General features: G+C 44.4%; 4 non-coding genes across 4 annotated transcripts; all 4 read right to left on the bottom strand.

Moving 5' to 3' along the window:
• Positions 1 to 8,266: 8,266 nt before the first annotated feature.
• trnar-ccu (transfer RNA arginine (anticodon CCU)) lies at positions 8,267 to 8,339 on the bottom strand. The gene has a single exon. It is a non-coding gene; the product is annotated as a tRNA-Arg (tRNA).
• Positions 8,340 to 11,314: 2,975 nt separating this feature from the next.
• trnar-ccu (transfer RNA arginine (anticodon CCU)) lies at positions 11,315 to 11,387 on the bottom strand. The gene has a single exon. It is a non-coding gene; the product is annotated as a tRNA-Arg (tRNA).
• A 1,174-nt stretch (positions 11,388 to 12,561) lies between these two features.
• On the bottom strand, positions 12,562 to 12,634 carry trnar-ccu (transfer RNA arginine (anticodon CCU)). The gene has a single exon. It is a non-coding gene; the product is annotated as a tRNA-Arg (tRNA).
• A 1,300-nt stretch (positions 12,635 to 13,934) lies between these two features.
• trnar-ccu (transfer RNA arginine (anticodon CCU)) lies at positions 13,935 to 14,007 on the bottom strand. The gene has a single exon. It is a non-coding gene; the product is annotated as a tRNA-Arg (tRNA).

The following is a 14,007-nucleotide window of genomic DNA, read 5'->3' on the forward strand; positions in this document are numbered from 1 at the left end:
AGGCCAGGTGATGACTCACTGTGGGATGCAGATTTCGGAGAAACAGAGTTCTGAAGTTGAAATCCTCTTCCATACCTGGCTTGTTCCGTGCTCCGAAGTAGGCTTGTCGGAATCGGCCGTAGTAGGTCTGTGAAGATTCAAGTCTTGTCTGCTTGAGGTTCATGGCGATGGCTTGGTCTGATTCTGGATCAGAGAATGCTCGGATCAAAGCTGGTCGCAGCTGCTGGTAGTCAGTTTTGACAGTCTTTGTTTGACGGTCTAGGAAGCTGCGCACATCACCGCTGGATGTGATTCTTAACAGATACAAATTGTCCCAAGCTGTCAAGTTGGCGACAGTTTGCAAGTGAAAGTCAATGTCCTGTAGATAAGAGTGAATGTCATCACCTCCTGCAGGGTCTGGATTGAACGTAGGGATGTTTCTGGCCAGCTTGTCGAGTTCTTTGGGGGCCATGCCGTGGTTAGCGGCAGGGGTTGTCTGGAAGCTGGCTGGTGACATCTTGAGCAATGGGCTTTTAACCCCCCCTTTCAGCTTTGAGTTTGTGGCTGAAAGGTACGGACCGGCTGGTTAGGGGAAACTTTGTGGTGTGCGTTTCCCCTTCCCGGTCATTCTGCAGTCTATAAGAGTGTTTCAGCTCTCTGTGAACAATGTCAAGTTCGTTTTTTTTAGATCGTGTCTCTGCTGAGTAAGCTCGTGGATTTCAGCTCGGGCTGCGTGCAAGTGGTTTTTGCAGGCCTTGGCTTTAGCGTCTCTTTCTTTTAGTTCAGTCTCTGCTCTTACAAGGAGAGCGTCATTTTGTTGGAGTTTTGCCTCGAGTTCCACTCTGGCTTCTCTTTCCAACTGTTCTCGGTAGTCTGTGTCGAGGCGAAGATCTTGCAGGGCATATTGAAGTCTTTCTACTTCTTTCTGTAGCTCTGGATCTGTGTCGTCCTCTTTCTCGCGCTGGTTCTGGGTCTCGAGGAGGAGCTGATCAAGGCGACTCTGGGTTCGGGCCTGGTCCTTCCGTGCCTCCTCCGCTTGAAGCAGAAGCGCTGCTGCTTGTTGCTCCAGGTCGATGTTACTCCGTTCGCTGAGCCTTGCATGGGGGACGAGGTTGTGTGCGATGCCTCCAACGATTCTGGCCCAGTCTTTGTAGTTGTAGCTCAGGGTTGGATCCAGGGCTATCAGCTTGTCCAGCGCGGTGTCCAGCTGCGTTTGGCTCAGATGCTGCAGGTCACTGGCGTCCTTGGGCAGGAAGGGGGTCATCATGGCTCTCGACCATGACTGTAGGACAGGAACATACTGGCTCACTGTGGGCGAGAGGAACACAACATACACAAACAAAGAGACCAAAGAATTTTGGGGCTAACTGATGTAAAACAGTTAGCGAAGCCAATTGATTTGGGTCGACGAAGGACCCGAACTAGAGATTTGACAGGCAGTAGCCTAGCGGGTCACGTGATGACACCGGCTGAGTAATTGTCACTCTATTCTATTATTTAGCTTCCTTGGTGGCTCTCACAGGTTACTGTCTCTAAGTGAAATGAAAGAAACAAATCACAACAGAACACAGAGATAGAAGAGATCAGAGTGAAAGGAAACAATGAAAATGAATAGGTCTGAAATGAACTGGAATAAATACTAACACCGGAAGTGTTAGGGAGAATAAGGAGGCCTAAGCCGACTACCGCTGATAGGGTTTAAGATAGGGCCTACGGGTGAGTGGGGTTGTCGAGATAGCAACCTAAGAAAGTGTGGCTTGGAGAAGAGATGGGCCAAACACTTAAAATATCCGGGAGATATCTAGTATTTTGTGGCTCATAGTAGGTGGAATGGGTTTTTATTAAATTTAGTTTACCTGCGGTGAATTGAATCCACTCCGGTGAGAACCAGTGGCATGGTCAACCTCCCTGGCGCTTCCCAAACACTCAACCGCGGTGTCCCCGGCCCTCCGTTACTCTGTGTCGTGTTGCGCCCTCCCAAACAGCCTTTGTGACTTTAAACACAACTCGGCAAAGCCAAGATGTCAACCGCCAGACAACACTACAAAATTGGGCTGTTCCCCAGAACCCTCCCGGAGGAGTGGCCTCTTTTTAGGCCCCGGTTTAGGTACTGGTCCCAGAAATTGCCTTTTATGTCGGCTGGACTGGTTGACTACCTTTGGAGTGCCAAATTGCTGATGTCAGCACTGCGGGCCGCAACGACGGACAGAGATAAAAGAAACCGAGATTCACGCACAGTAGGGTGTTGGTAACGCTGGTCGGACAACCCTGCTGGCCGGAACACCACCAGAGATGACTTCAAATCACCAAGGGAGTACTACAATAGATACACAAAAGGATGAACAAGGGAAGCTTAAAGTGAATTAAGGCTTGTTTGTTTAAACCAAATTGAGTAATTATTTATGTAGCAATAAGAGTCGAAGGTTTTACTAAATAATAATAAAAAGAGGGAATTATGATAATGTTGGTAATTATCAAAATAACCTAACCCAAAAGAGAGGAAAAATAAAATCAAAATATAAAGAGACAGGATTGAAACACTGTAGATAGAAGAAGCAGGCCGCAGTAGTGGGTTTTCACCACGAGGGGGCGTATTCCTTCTCTGTGCTTTGCCTGGGTAAACAGAACACTTGATTCAAATTCAAAATTCAAAACTTGTTTAAATTTAAAACTTAAAACAAGCAGGAAAGAATTAAAAGGGAAATCAGAATGATATCCTATAATAGCTAATAACACCGTAAAGTATCATTAATAACTGTAAAATAATCAAAAAGGGGAAGATGAGATAGATGCACAATTCAAAACAGAGTGAAAGGAGGAAAAACGTGATACCGACTTAGGGGGAAAGGCCACAGGGTGGCGCTGTTCCCTCCACATGGATATCAGTGACTGACAGGCAAACACGATGTAAATTTAAACTGGTTTAAAACCAAATTAAAATAAGCGTGAAAGGAGATTGAGAAATCAGGATAAAATTTTATAATAATTAACAACAACAGTAAAGTATCGTCAATAACTATAAAAAGAGAAAAGTAGAAATAGGCAATTCAAACAGAATTGGACAGAGAGACAAGGAGAGTTGAGTGAGCCGACTTGGGCTCTCTCTGGCTGTGCTGGGATTTAGTTTAAGTTTTAATTCAAATCTTGTCTTGAACCAAACTCAAAGTAAATGTACCAGTCAAAAGCAGAAAAATTTGTCTAACACAAAATAATATTCGCACGAGCAAAGGTCTAAATGCAAATAATTCTTGAGAATTTTAGACAGGGAAATGAATTCCCTTAATTCACAGGGAAATGAATTCAGCAGTAAAGAGAGCATTATCTGAAACGGCCACAAGATGGCGTAATTGCGCTCATGCAGGCTGAAGTCAGAAGGCGGGGCGTAATTCGAGACTCCTAAACACTTAAAGGCCGCCCTCTGGTGTTTAGCAAGCGGAATTACAACCGACTTTAATGTGATTCAAACTAAGAGCTTTCAGCTCGCGTCGTGCGCTGAATTCCTGCAATAAATCACAAATAAACAAGCAGATCTCTGTGGATCTTTCGGTGCTGTACTGCACAAGAGCGTGAAACAGGATTTTTTCGCTGTGAAAACACGCAGATGTGAAACAACAGGAATTTCCGTCTGTTGTTACTCACATAAACATTTTTATGTATTAGATTTATATTTAAATGTATCAGATCTTTAATTGGGTAGCTAAACCAATTTTGACCAGGAGTTTACCGTTTTTGTTGAATATCACTGGGTTAACCACGAATTCAATAACGACATTATGGAAGGCCTTTTACCACTGAAGAGAGGAAACTCGCTCTCGATCAGATTTACGTCTTGCTCTGAGAAAGAGATTCTCGTCTTAATCAGGCGTTTAAATAATATTAACATGTACCAGCTGCAAAGAGTTTGCTTCGTCTTTACAGGGACAGGTATAATATGAACTGCGTTGCGCGACTTTCGCTGGAGTGCGCATAAAAAAAAATATATATATATATATTAATACACAATATACTCATAGATTGAAACTGAATTTGCTCATAAAACAAAGTTTGAAATGCCTCGCGATCTCCACCAAACTGTAGCGACAATGAGTCTTACATTAAATTAGCTCAAATTATATATAGGGAATTTAATAATTAATCATGAATGATTAATATATTGCATATTACAGTTAAATTATCGAAGCTGAAAATAGATCGATTGTATATATGAATGATCACCATAATGGGTTATGGTTCGTCCTTAATATATCAATAGTCTTATTACAGATCGATTATATGAGATAACCTTAAATGGAATTAATTTAGTTATCGAACAATCTGTTTGTCCAGCAAACGGCCGTAAGATTAACTTATCAATTTTCAACAAAAAGTATCTCTTTCTTATAATTCCAAAAAAGCTATTTTCTGGCCATGAAAAATCACCTTCTTGTTATTATAAAATTTAGGTTACTGAAATAGTAACGAATTGTAAAGCTTTGTAGCAAAATGGTCGAACACTTCATTGACTTTGTAAAAATGAGAACGTTAGACAATTAGCAATCAAGAATATAATGGTTTTAATAAAATGAAACTACGGATACAGAATTCTACATTTAAACCCGGGATACATGTATGTACAATAAACAGTAAAACTAACGAGACAAACGAATAACAACGGGAGTGAGAGAGAGAGAGATTGAGTGAGAGAGAGAGAGAGAGTGAAATATATATACATATATATATATATATATAGAGAGAGAGAGAGAGAGATAGAGGATGAGAAAGTGAAACTAACGGTCAGGATGAGAGAGATCACCGGGGTGATCGCAGCATGGCAAAAATCACAGACAATAACCCTTAGAGAGGCAACAAGAAATCACATCAATCAAATCAAATCAATAACCTATACTTGCGAATGCGTATGGTTCTCTTTGTGTGAGCTGAAGAACGCAGAGTTGTATGCGTGTTTGTCCTTAGGCGCTATAGGCTTGTTCTCTCGTGTCTTCCGGGGCGAGCAGACTCGCGGGAAGTTTTAAAGGTTCACCGAACGTGAAGTTACCAAGGAAATAGTTCAGAGTTCATCTCCCTCGGGAGGGAGAGGCAAAGAATGAAAATAAAACTTAGTAAAGAAAGGAAAAGAAAAGAAACGCGGTGTAATGCTCCCTAAGGAGCCATGGGACCGGACACCTCTCACAGGGAAAGTGCTCTCTTCTTTTGAAACTCCTGTGTCAGTTTCTTATAGAGAGGAGGGGTTCACGCCTGCTTCGCGTATGTGAACCAATCATCTTAGAGCATCTCGAGCGGGAAAAGTTCTTCTTTGTCTTGTCAGGATAATTGATGATGCTATAAAATTTTGTCATTTCTAGCCAGAAAGATTGTACACACAGAACAATACATTTTACTGTAATATCCTATGTATGACTGGTTTAGTCAAAACAAGACGGTCAAACAGGTACCAAGAATGGCCGGAAAGATTAGAAGAAACATAAAGTTACATTCCTATGCAGAATTACACACATTTAATGTTCACTCACACGACTATAAAGCCATAATACCGGCTACCATGACCTAGGAAAGATCAAATTCATGTTTATACATTTCTTAAGTGGTTATACTTATAGAAAATATATAATTGCAGAGTCTATTCCTCTTTCTTTATCAGAATTCAAGTGGGAGCTGTGATTCCCTTGGAATTCCTTTTGGGGGTCATAAAGTTTTATGACCTAGCAAGAGGGCGAGTTACAGAAGATGATACTGTTAGGTAATCTTTCTTTAGAAATACACTTAAGATTTGAAGTTACAGACCAGTCTCCAATTACATCTATAGAATAAGACAAAACTAATTAGATATGCATGCATACAGGAAGGTTAGATACAATTCTGTGTTATATACATTAAGGACATTCCTATCCTAAGTTGCACACAAAGGACGTTTGTGTGCGGGTATGTGTGGTGTGTGTGTGTGTATCCTTAGGGCATATTGTCCATCCGTGGTGTGCACCACGTGAGGGTTTCGAGAACAACGGGGACCTGTTTCTTGATTGCGCAATGCGTCATAAATGGAGTTAATCAATGACCTGCTGGCAGACATTGGGGCACCATTTCACATGATTCAAGGTTTTGTGAATTAAACATATATGTGTTCATATTTGTTCAGTAGTGAAAGGAAAACAGGATTCGGTCAGTCGCTACAAAACTGCAAAGTTAAAGTATAAATTCAAATTATTATGACCGATGTCAAGGGGGAGGAGAATGTATACGTGCGTCACGTTTAGTCAATAAAACACTTCCGCATAGGATACACCTGTGTATCCTTGCTCATAACTCCTCTGAAAGCCTCCTCACTCCTCGATCCTCGACTCCTCGCGGTGCAATTAGAGAATTGAGATGTCCTTCAAGATGGCTGTGCTTGATTGGTTTCCGGGTCATAGGATGGAGGACGGAGGAGCGAGGAGACGAGGAAGGATATTGAGAAGTACCCACAGATTTTCTGAACGAACAAGCAGGATGTGGAAGTTGCTCTTTGTTTGGGATAAAATATATACATAAGTGAAGCAGTCTTAGCAGAGGATGGTTTCGATCCATCGACCTCTGGGTTATGGGCCCAGCACGCTTCCGCTGCGCCACTCTGCTGTAAACCACATCAGATCGGAAACGAACCCACAATTCCTGTCTTAGGAGGCCAGTGCCTTATCCATTAGGCCACCGGGGCTGTGAAAGACCTTGGCTTTAGTGACAACAACATCATTGGCATTTAAACAAGGCCAGCACACAAAGTAATCCGGATGAACAACTACTTCGACAGGCCACTGGGACACGATTTGCTTGCCCTACTATTTGTCTATCTCATTCACGTGGCTTAGTCTATGAGGAGTTTGAACAGGGCATGCACACACAAACACACAGATTTTCTGAACGAACAAGCAGGATGTGGAAGTTGCTCTTTGTTTGGGATGAAACATGTCCATAAGTAAAGCATTCTTAGCAGAGGATGGTTTCGATCCATCGACCTCTGGGTTATGGGCCCAGCACACTTCCGCTGCGCCACTCTGCTGTTATCCACATCAGATCGGAAACGAACCCACAATTCCTGTCTTAGGAGGCCAGTGCCTTATCCATTAGGCCACCGGGGCTATGAAAGACCTTGGCTTAAGTGACAACAACAACATCGGCATTTAAACAAGGCCAGCACACAAAGTAATCCGGATGAACAACTACTTCGACAGGCCACTGGGACACGATTCGCTTGCCCTACTAATTGTCCATCTCATTCAGGTGGCTTAGTCAATGAGGAGTTTGAACAGGGCATGCGCACACAAACACACAGATTTTCTGAACAAACAAGCAGGATGTGGAAGTTGGTCTTTGATTGGGATAAAACATGTACATAAATAAAGCAGTCTTAGCAGAGGATGGTTTCGATCCATCGACCTCTGGGTTATGGGCCCAGCACGCTTCCGCTGCGCCACTCTGCTGTAAACCACCCCAGATGGGACTAGGACCCACAATCCCTGGCTTAGGAGGCCAGTGCCTTATCCATTAGGCCACCGGGGCTGTGAAAGACCTTGGCTTTAGTGACAACAACATCATTGGCATTTAAACAAGGCCAGCACACAAACTAATCCGGATGAACGACTACTTCGACAGGCCATTGGGACAAGATTCGCTTGCCCTACTAATTGTCCTTCAGGTAGCTTAGTCAGTGACGCATTTGAACAGGGTATACACGCACAAACTCACAGATTTTCTGAAACGAACAAGCAGGATGTGGAAGTTGCTCTTTGTTTGGGATAAAACATATACATAAGTGAAGCAGTCTTAGCAGAGGATGGTTTCGATCCATCGACCTCTGGGTTATGGGCCCAGCACGCTTCCGCTGCGCCACTCTGCTGTAATCCACATCAGATCGGAAACGGACCCACAATTCCTGTCTTAGGAGGCCAGTGCCTTATCCATTAGGCCACCGGGGCTGTGAAAGACCTTGGCTTTAGTGACAACAACATCATTGGCATTTAAACAAGGCCAGCACACAAAGTAATCCGGATGAACAACTACCTGACAGGCCACTGGGACACGATTCGCTTGCCCTACTAATTGTCCATCTCATTCAGGTGCCTTAGTCAATGAGGAGTTTGAACAGGGCATGCACACACAAACACACAGATTTACTGAACGAACAAGCAGGATGTGGAAGTTGGTCTTTGATTGGGATAAAACATGTACATAAGTAAAGCAGTCTTAGCAGAGGATGGTTACGATCCATTGACCTCTGGGTTATGGGCCCAGTACGCTTCGCCACTCTGCTGTAAACCACCCCAGATGGGACTCGAACCCACAATCCCTGGCTTAGGAGGCCAGTGCCTTATCCATTAGGCCACCAGGGCTGTGAAAGACCTTGGCTTTAGTGACAACAATATCATTGGCATTTAAACAAGGCCAGCACACAAAGTAATCCGGATGAACGACTACTTCGACAGGCCATTGGGACAAGATTCGCTTGCCCTACTAATTGTCCTTCAGGTAGCTTAGTCAATGACGCATTTGAACAGGGTATACACACACAAACTCACAGATTTTCTGAAACGAACAAGCAGGATGTGGAAGTTGCTCTTTGTTTGGGATAAAACATGTACATAAGTGACAAAAACATCATTGGCATTTAAACAAGGCCAGCACACAAATTAATCCGGATGAACAATTACTTAGACAGGCCACTGGGACACGATTCGCTTGCCCTACTAATTGTCCATCTCATTCACGTGACTTAGTCAATGAGGAGTTTGAACAGGGCATGCACACACAAACAGACAGATTTTCTGAACGAACAAGCAGGATGTGGAAGTTGCTCTTTGTTTGGGATAAAACATGTACATAAGTAAAGCAGTCTTAGCAGAGGATGGTTTCGATCCATCGACCTCTGGGTTGTGTTAGGCAATTTCTGTCTTAGGAGGCCAGTGCCTTATCCATTAGGCCACCGGGGCTCTGAAAGACCTGTGTTCATGTGCCCCCATTACTTTGGCTTTAGTGACAACAACATCATTGGCATTTAAACAAGGCCAGCACACAAAGTAATCCGGATGAACGACTACTTCGACAGGCCACTGGGACAAGATTCGCTCGCCCTACTAATTGTCCATCTCATTCAGGTGGCTTAGACAATGAGGAGTTTGAACAGGGCAAACACACAGATTTTCTGAACAAACAAGCAGGATGTGGAAGTTGCTCTTGTTGAAGATTTTATTATTTAGAAAACAATTTAGCTATATATTTGGACACAATTATTTCTTCTGTCTGTGACTTTGGATTTCCTCTGTGTATGTGAAAGACCTTGAATGGAATGTTGTTTGCTGCAGAAAATTCTATTCCGAGAAGTCACATGGTAAAAGACCTTTACCCAAAACTATCTATAGGGTGTGCTACCTTCTTTGGAAGAAGATTTATGTATATAACTCTGAACCAAAATATACTCGGGAGCGCGCTGGAAGGCCAGAGGGCCAGTGGGCCGGAGAGCCAGAGCGTTAGAGCGCCGTTCTATGGAACGGAACGGCGTTCGAAAATAAAGTCTAATTATTTCTGGCATCAAAGATCTCTGCGAAGTTATTTTTCGGAAAGATTGAAAACCACTTCACTCTTTGTTTGGGATAAAACATGTACATAAGTAAAGCAGTCTTAGCAGAGGATGGTTTCGATCCATCGACCTCTGGGTCATGGGCCCAGCACGCCTCCGCTGCGGCACTCTGCTGTAAACCAACCCAGATTGTTCTGAACGAATAGCAGGATGTGGAAGTTGCTCTTTTTTTGGGATAAAACTGTGAAAGACCTTGGCTTTAGTGACAACAACATCATTGGCATTTAAACAAGGCCAGCACACAAAGTAATCTGGATGAACGACTACTTCGACAGGCCACTGGGACACGATTCGCTTGCCCTACTAATTGTCCTTCAGGTAGCTTAGTCAATGACGCATTTGAACAGGGCACACACACACAAACTCACAGATTTTCTGAACGAACAAGCAGGATGTGGAAGTTGCTCTTTATTTGGGATAAAACATATACATATGTGAAGCAGTCTTAGCAGAGGATGGATTCGATCCATCGACCTCTGGGTTATGGGCCCAGCACACTTCCGCTGCGCCACTCTGCTGTAATCCACATCAGATTGGAAACGAACCCACAATTCCTGTCTTAGGAGACCAGTACCTTATCCATTAGGCCACCGGGGCTGGGAAAGACCTTGGCTTTAGTGACAACAACATCATTGGCATTTAAACAAGGCCAGCACACGAAGTAATCCGGATGAACAACTACTTCGACAGGCCACTGGGACACGATTTGCTTGCCCTACTATTTGTCTATCTCATTCACGTGGCTTAGTCTATGAGGAGTTTGAACAGGGCATGCACACACAAACACACAGATTTTCTGAACGAACAAGCAGGATGTGGAAGTTGCTCTTTGTTTGGGATGAAACATGTCCATAAGTGAAGCATTCTTAGCAGAGGATGGTTTCGATCCATCGACCTCTGGGTTATGGGCCCAGCACGCTTCCGCTGCGCCACTCTGCTGTTATGCACATCAGATCGGAAACGAACCCACAATTCCTGTCTTAGGAGGCCAGTGCCTTATCCATTAGGCCACCGGGGCTATGAAAGACCTTGGCTTAAGTGACAACAACAACATTGGCATTTAAACAAGGCCAGCACACAAAGTAATCCGGATGAACAACTACTTCGACAGGCCACTGGGACACGATTCGCTTGCCCTACTAATTGTCCTTCAGGTAGCTTAGTCAGTGACGCATTTGAACAGGGTATACACGCACAAACTCACAGATTTTCTGAAACGAACAAGCAGGATGTGGAAGTTGCTCTTTGTTTGCGATAAAACATATACATATGTGAAGCAGTCTTAGCAGAGGATGGTTTCGATCCATCGACCTCTGGGTTATGGGCCCAGCACGCTTCCGCTGCGCCACTCTGCTTTAATCCTCATCAGATCGGAAACGGACCCACAATTCCTGTCTTAGGAGGCCAGTGCCTTATCCATTAGGCCACCAGGGCTGTGAAAGACCTTGGCTTTAGTGATGAACAACTACCTGACAGGCCACTGGGACACGATTCGCTTGCCCTACTATTTGTCCATCTCATTCACGTGGCTTAGTCAATGAGGAGTTTGAACAGGGCATGCACACACAAACACACAGATTTTCTGAAAGAACAAGCAGGATGTGGAAGTTGGTCTTTGATTGGGATAAAACATGTACATAAGTAAAGCAGTCTTAGCAGAGGATGGTTACGATCCATCGACCTCTGGGTTATGGGCCCAGCACGCTTCCGCTGCGCCACTCTGCTGTAAACCACCCCAGATGGGACTCGAACCCACAATCCCTGGCTTAGGAGGCCAGTGCCTTATCCATTAGGCCACCGGGGCTGTGAAAGACCTTGGCTTTAGTGACAACAACATCATTGGCATTTAAACAAGGCCAGCACACAAAGTAATCCGGATGAACAACTACTTCGACAGGCCACTGGGACACGATTTGCTTGCCCTACTATTTGTCTATCTCATTCACGTGGCTTAGTCAATGAGGAGTTTGAACAGGGCATGCACACACAAACACACAGATTTTCTGAAAGAACAAGCAGGATGTGGAAGTTGGTCTTTGATTGGGATAAAACATGTACATAAGTAAAGCAGTCTTAGCAGAGGATGGTTTCGATCCATCGACCTCTGGGTCATGGGCCCAGCACGCCTCCGCTGCCGCATTCTGCTGTAAACCAACCCAGATTGTTCTGAACAAACTAGCAGGATGTGGAAGTTGCTCTTTTTTTGGGATAAAACTGTGAAAGACCTTGGCTTTAGTGACAACAACATCATTGGCATTTAAACAAGGCCAGCACACAAAGTAATCTGGATGAACGACTACTTCGACAGGCCACTGGGACACGAATCGCTTGCCCTACTAATTGTCCTTCAGGTAGCTTAGTCAATGACGCATTTGAACAGGGCACACACACACAAACTCACAGATTTTCTGAACGAACAAGCAGGATGTGGAAGTTGCTCTTTGTTTGGGATGAAACATATACATAAGTGAAGCAGTCTTAGCAGAGGATGGTTTCGATCCATCGACCTCTGGGTTATGGGCCCAGCACGCTTCCGCTGCGCCACTCTGCTGTAATCCACATCAGATCGGAAACAAACCCACAATTCCTGTCTTAGGAGGCCAGTGCCTTATCCATTAGGCCACCGGGGCTGTGAAAGACCTTGGCTTTAGTGACAACAACATCATTGGCATTTAAACAAGGCCAGCACACAAAGTAATCCGGATGAACAACTACTTCGACAGGCCACTGGGACACGATTTGCTTGCCCTACTATTTGTCCATCTCATTCACGTGGCTTAGTCAATGAGGAGTTTGAACAGGGCATGCACACACAAACACACAGATTTTCTGAAAGAACAAGCAGGATGTGGAAGTTGGTCTTTGATTGGGATAAAACATGTACATAAGTAAAGCAGTCTTAGCAGAGGATGGTTACGATCCATCGACCTCTGGGTTATGGGCCCAGCACGCTTCCGCTGCGCCACTCTGCTGTAAACCACCCCAGATGGGACTCGAACCCACAATCCCTGGCTTAGGAGGCCAGTGCCTTATCCATTAGGCCACCGGGGCTGTGAAAGACCTTGGCTTTAGTGACAACAACATCAATGGCATTTAAACAACGCCAGCACACAAAGTAATCCGGATGAACGACTACTTCGACAGGCCATTGGGACAAGATTCGCTTGCCCTACTAATTGTCCATCAGGTAGCTTAGTCAATGACGCATTTGAACAGGGTATACACACACAAACTCACAGATTTTCTGAAACGAACAAGCAGGATGTGGAAGTTGCTCTTTGTTTGGGATAAAACATGTACATAAGTGACAAAAACATCATTGGCATTGGAATACTTGCTCACTCAAATGTCACCTCACAGCGTCATCAGTAGCGCTCAAAGGATCTTCCCTTATGTTGTTGAAGCTTGTTTATTTAAGAAATTCATAATGAATAATAATAAAGCAAGATACCCTCCTGAAATATGTGAGATGTGTGGTTTATATAAACTGCAAAGGTAAAGTATAAATTCAAATTATTATGACCGATGTCAAGGGGGAGGAGAATGTATACGTGCGTCACGTTTAGTCAATAAAACACTTCCGCATAGGATACACCTGTGTATCCTTGCTCATAACTCCTCTGAAAGCCTCCTCACTCCTCGATCCTCGACTCCTCGCGGTGCAATTAGAGAATTGAGATGTCCTTCAAGATGGCTGTGCTTGATCGGTTTCCGGGTCATAGGATGGAGGACGGAGGAGCGAGGAGACGAGGAAGGATATTGAGAAGTACCCACAGATTTTCTGAACGAACAAGCAGGATGTGGAAGTTGCTCTTTGTTTGGGATGAAACATGTCCATAAGTAAAGCATTCTTAGCAGAGGATGGTTTCGATCCATCGACCTCTGGGTTATGGGCCCAGCACGCTTCCGCTGCGCCACTCTGCTGTAATACACATCAGATCGGAAACGAACCCACAATTCCTGTCTTAGGAGGCCAGTGCCTTATCCATTAGGCCACCGGGGCTGTGAAAGACCTTGGCTTTAGTGACAACAACATCATTGGCATTTAAACAAGGCCAGCACACAAAGTAATCCGGATGAACAACTACTTCGACAGGCCACTGGGACACGATTCGCTTGCCCTACTAATTGTCCATCTCATTCAGGTGCCTTAGTCAATGAGGAGTTTGAGCAGGGCATGCACACACAAACACACAGATTTTCTGAACGAACCAGCAGGATGTGGAAGTTGGTCTTTGATTGGGATAAAACATGTACATAAGTAAAGCAGTCTTAGCAGAGGATGGTTTCGATCCATCGACCTCTGGGTAATGGGCCCAGCACGCTTCCGCTGCACCACTCTGCTGTAAACCACCCCAGATGGGACTCGAACCCACAATCCCTGGCTTAGGAGGCCAGTGCCTTATCCATTAGGCCACCGGGGC

The sequence above is a fragment of the Siphateles boraxobius genome, unplaced genomic scaffold (genome assembly GCF_051911475.1).
Source record: "Siphateles boraxobius isolate OS27281-9 unplaced genomic scaffold, OSU_SipBor_1 39, whole genome shotgun sequence".
NCBI lineage: Eukaryota > Metazoa > Chordata > Actinopteri > Cypriniformes > Leuciscidae > Siphateles > Siphateles boraxobius.